A 6001-nucleotide genomic window follows, 5' to 3' on the forward strand; every position below is an offset into this window, starting at 1 on the left:
GTGTGTGTATGTGTATATGTGTGAGTGTGTGTGTGTGTATCTGTGCCTAGGCTGAGCTGGGTGTTGAGTTAAAGTCCTCTTTGTCAGGAGTTATGTGGTAGTGAAGGTGGATGGCAAACCTGGTGGCAATGTTTCTTCTTCTAGGTTGACTTCCAAGGAGAGCCTGTGTCCAGTGTGAGTCATGACTGAGGCCTTACCCTTACTGCTTCCATGTGTTAGACATCCCAAGCAGAAGTTTTGGCTGTATTAAAGGGCTAGCACTGACTTCTATTTTTAAAATTCCTTTTATTCCCTTACTATTCAAAGTATGATCCACAGGTAGGGAGGGAGAATCCAGACAGAGCTAAGCAGACTCTCTAAGTGGAGGAGGTGGAGATGAAAGTTTAGCAAGATCAAGGAATCTAGAGTTCACAAGACAGAGGAGAAGGATATACAGAGAGAGAACTCCAGAGATCTACAAATGGATCCCCATGGGGATTCAGCGGAGCACTCGTAACCTCCTGTGTGTAAGGAAAATCCTTGAGGTCAAGGAAAGAATGACCTGAAAGTATTAGAGTACTTGGCACTTACAACGGGCCATGAATAGTCTCTATCCACAAGTCAAAACCTCAAAATTCATGGTACATTGGATAGAGTTCTCAGAGGTTCTTGCATCAATAGTGGTTAATAATCAGCTCTAGGCTAGTTCACTGTCCAACACCACCTAACAAACCCTAAAAGCAAGACCCAAAAGGATCCAACTGTTTCCGAGGAATTTAATGTACCACAAAACAAAGGCTCAAGAATATTTACAGGAATACAAAAAATATCCAGGAGCCAATAATATGAAACTCACATTCTGTGATATCTTTAAAAAATTAACAGGCATGATCCACACGTATATGAACAACCAATATCTGACAAATATGCAAGAGTTACTCAGTGCAGAAATTACATTGTTTTCTACAGATGATGCTGGAAAAATTGGATATACGAAATAAAAGAAAGAAAAGAACTTTAATCCTTACCTCACATGATACACAGAAATTAACTCAAAGTGGATCATACTTTTACATTCCCACCAACAATGTACAAGGGTTTCTTTTTCTTCACATTCTCGCCACACGTTATCTTTTTGCCATTCAGTTATCCATTCTAACAGGTGTGAGGTTATATCTCATTGTGGTTTTGATTTGCATTTTCTTGATGATTACTGATGTTTGGTACCTTTTCGTATACCTATTGGACATTTGCATGTTTGCTTCTGAGAATGTCTATTCAAGTTCTTTTTTTAAATGGTGTTTTGTGCGTTTTTTGCTGCTATTGAGTTGTATAAGTTCTTTATATATTTTGGATATTAACCCCTTATCAGTTATATGGTTTGCAAATGTATTTTTTTTTCTTTCTTATTTTATAGGTTGCCTTTTCACTCTGTTGATTATTTCCTTGGCTGTGCAGAAGCTGTTTAGTTTGATGCAATCCCATTTGTCTATTTTTACTTTTGTTCCCTGTGTTTTTATGAAAAACAGCATGGAGGTTACTCAAAAAATTTTAAAAAGACTACCATATAATCCAGTGATCCTCTTTTGGGTGATAACCAAGGGAAATGAAATCTGGATCTCGAAGAGATACCTGCACTCCCATGTTCATTGCAGCATTTTTCCAAATTATCAAGATCTATATCTAAAAAACCTAAACGTCTGTCAATGGATGAACAAATAAAGATAATTTGGTGTGAGAATACATATATATACACACAAACACATACACACACACAATGAAATATTATTATTCATACTTAAAAAAGAAGGGAATCCATTTGCAACAATACAGATAAATATGGAGGACATTATGTTAAGTGGAATAAGTCAGACACAGAAAGACAGATACTGCATGGTCTTATTCATATGTGGAATATAAAATAGTCAAACTTACAAAAGCAGAGGTTAGAATGGTCATTGCCGGGAATGGGGGGTGGGGAGAGATGTTGGTTAAAGGGTACAAAGTTTCAGTTATGTAGGATAAATAAGTTCTAGAGATTTCATGTACAGCACAGGGGCTATAGTTAGTTAACAACTCTGTATTGTATACTTGAAATTTGCTATGAGGGTAGATCATAAGTGTTCTCACCACAAAAAAAATGTATCATGCTTAAAAGTAAAACCAGAAAATCTAAAACTTTTAGAAGAACCATAGGGAGAGAATCTTTGTGGCCTTGGGTTAAATATTTTTTAGGCATGACACCAAATGCACAATTTGTAAAAGAACAAATTGATTAACTGGATTTCATCAAACCTAAAAACTTTTTCTATATGAAAGACAATGTTAAGAGAAGGAAAAAGTATACCTCAGACTGGAATAAAAATCCTGTAAAGCATATATATGATACAGGCCTTGTATCCAGAATATTGAAAGATCTCTGAGAACTCAGTAATAAGAAAACCACCCCCGTCTCCCCCAAAATGGGCTAAATATTTGAACAGACACTTCACCAAGAATATATACAGACACCAAACAAACAAACAAACAAAAAAACATCGAAAAAGTTGCTCAACATAATTATTCATTAGATAAATACAAATTAAAACCAAAATGACACACTAGTACACATCTATTGGAATGGCTAAAAATAAAAATGACTGACCACACCAAGTGTTGGTAAGGATGCTGAGAAACTAGAACCCTCATACACTGTCTGTGGGAATGTAAAATGGTGCAACCACTTTGGAAAAACAGTTTAGCAGTTCCTTAAAAAGTTAAATGTATACCTATTATATGATCCAGTTGTTCCAATTCTAAACATTTACACAAGAGAAATGAAAGCATATGTTCATCAAAACATTTGTACATGAATGCTCATAGCAGCTTTATTGTAGTAGCCCAAAACTGGAAAGAATCCAAATGTCTATCATGTGGTGAGTGGATAAACAAACTGGAATAGCCATATAATAGAATACTACTCAGCAGTAAAAACAACTGAATTATAGAGATCTTGGAGTGACGTCAGCAGGATTACAGACTAGGAAGCTCCAGGCCCTCAATCGCCCATGGAAACATTTAAAAAACAAACAAAAAATGACTAGAAACTGGCTAAAAGAACTTTATAGGACCTCTGGAAAACAAAGATCTACAACAACAAAGTAAATGTCCAGTCAAGAAAAAGCCACATTCAAAATGGTAGGAAATTAAGTGGTATTTTTACTCATTCTTTTCCACCCCTTTCCTGGGATAATGGGGCACGGTTAGAGTAAGCAGGGGCCCAAATCTTAATTCTCTCCCTACAACTGGAGGAAACAGAGTAGACTTTATTTTCAACATTCTACCCATCTGGGGATGCCAGAAGGACTGGTCTCTCTTTCACATGGCTCTGGTCTCAGATGGCAGAAAGTGGCAGAGCTCAGATCTCATGCTGGGAAAAGCCACAGGAAACAGTGGGCACTGCTCATGAAACCTGCAGGCGGGCTACAGACCTACAGAAATCTGGGGTAAGAGATTACAGATAAAGAAATAAATAGACCATCTAAATCTCTGAGAAGAAGCTGTGATAAGACTCTTTGGGGAATTAAGGCATTAAAAAGCAGCCATGTATATGGGGGAATTGAAAAAAGCACACACACACAGGTCCAGGCAAGATGAATGGCCAGAAACAAACTGTGAAGATTTTAAGCCTTCATCCCTGGCTGAATCCAAGGATCAGAATATGCCATGCTAATTAGTGAAGGCCTTCCCCGGTGTGGAACCACTTTGCAAAGACTGGGAGTGGTGGCTATATTCTCAAATGGGATAAAACAGGGAAGCCTACTCAGCCATTCTGGAGTGTTGTGGAGACCCATGAGACTCCAGCTGGGGAGGCACTCTGGGTTCTCAACAGGGAAGGAAGGAAAGAAGGAGCTCTGTTAAGGCCATGGAATTATTTTTTTACAGATAAAATTATTAATAAAAAGGAGAATTTCATTGTATTGTTTACTTTGATTTACTGGTACAAAGAAAGGAAGGAGTTCTGTTGAGGTGTACCATTAGCTCTTATTATTAACATTATTTATTGAAGTCCACTGATGCAAGTATAATACAAAAGCCACCCAAAATAACATAGTCTACTTTCTTCTAGGGAACTGGGGAAAACCAGCAGTATCCAGTGCCAGTTGCGTGCTTTCTGTATATTAGAATTTAACCATTATCACCAGATTGTGAGAAGGAAATTGTTCTGTTTTCATTTTCTTGGAGGTAATTTGATTTATGGATCTTTTTCTTTGCCTCAGGTTATTTTTAATCACCGCCCATGGAGAAGTTATTTTGAAGTTGGAAGAGAAAGTTAATGTGAATGTAATTAGTAAAAATACCCCCAGATGGAGTTTGGATGTATTGTCCCCTCCAAAACTCATGTAGAAATTTGATCCCAAATGTGGCAGTGTTGGAAACTGATTGAGTCATGGGGGCGGATCCCTCATGAATGGATTAATGCTCTCCCTGGGGGAGGGGGATTAATGATTGAGTGCTCGCTCTATTAGTTCCCGTGAGAGCTCGTTGCTTAAAAAGACCCTGGCGCCTTCTCTCTCTCTCTCTTGCTTCCTCTCAGTCACTCTATTAGTTCCCATGAGAGCTTGTTGCTTAAAAAGACCCTGGCACCTCCTCTCTCTTTCTCTTGCTTTCTCTCTCTTGCTTCCTCTCACCATAAGATCTGCTTGTAATCGCCGGCTGCCTGCCACTTTCCACCATGAATAGAAGCAGTCTGAGGCCTGTGCAGCTGTCCCAGAATCGTAAGCCAAATTAACCTCTGTTCTTTATATATTACCCAGTCTCAGGTATTTCTGTTATAGCAGCACAAAACGGACTAAAACACCCCCATTTGGATTTTTGTGCCTATTTTGGACAGACGTGCAGGAAAAGCAGGAGAAAAAAAAATCTGAAGCTATTTCGTAAAGGGAGCATCTAATTTCTAGACTTTTTTTTTTTTTTTTGCACTCAACAAATTAATTTATTCATCTTTGTTCAATAATTGACCAGTAGATATTTTACTGAGAACCTACCAGTGATACAAGGGCAGTGAAAAATAACATGATAAATGTAACACAAAATGTTTCAGGGTCTTGAAAATAATGATACAGCAGTTAGGCTACCACTTACAGCTCTGTAAACTTGGGCAAGTGACTTTATCTTGGAAGCAGTTTCCTTTAGGAAATATGGATGAAAATGGTGAAATGAGATACTGTACATAAAGTTCTTAGCATGAGGCCTCGCACATGGAAGATAGTTAAGAAATCCTACCCTTCCCTCAATCCTGGTGTTTATGCTCTTATCACTACCCCTGGTACTTGGGAGACAAAGTATGTCTCCCAGGTCCGGTCCTTTTGTGAAAAGAGTAAGCACGTTACCAGTATTGTCATTCTCCAGGAGTGTTGTGCAAGTATCTATATGTTAATGATACAATATGGGCACCATACCAGTTAAAGTTTACACCAGCCGGTACCTGGGCTTTAAAAAACTGGAATGTGTAAGGGAGGATTCACCAAATGTTTGAAACACAGCTATTGGAATTAGACAAAACTATATGTTAATTCTGATCTGTCACTAATTAGCAATATAACCTCTGAGAAGTTTCTTTGTTCAGCCTAATTTCTTCATCTATCAAATAAGGACGACAATAAATACATCAGGAAGGGAAATAAGCACATGTTTACATTATATATGACCTATAGTATCATTTTTGTGTTGTAGAATATAGAGGGTGATATATTGGGACAGGGACGAAAAGATCACCCGCTTCTATGTAATCCGTGTGCTTTCCGTTTTCTTACCCTTTGGGTGAGCAGCAGAGAAGCGAGAGAACTTTGTGTTGGTGTGTCCTTCAAGTTACAAAGAGACAAGATCCCACAAAATAACAAAGCAAAAAAATGGTGCTGCCAAACAGAACACTATAATGAGAGGCACAAAGTCTGGGTTCCAAGGCTATTCTCAACCACATTCTCATTTTATGACATTGAGTAAATCACCCCACCCCTCTTTACATCCATCAGAAACAGAA

The sequence above is a fragment of the Galeopterus variegatus genome, unplaced genomic scaffold (assembly GCF_000696425.1).
Source record: "Galeopterus variegatus unplaced genomic scaffold, G_variegatus-3.0.2 Scaffold2201, whole genome shotgun sequence".
Lineage (NCBI taxonomy): Eukaryota > Metazoa > Chordata > Mammalia > Dermoptera > Cynocephalidae > Galeopterus > Galeopterus variegatus.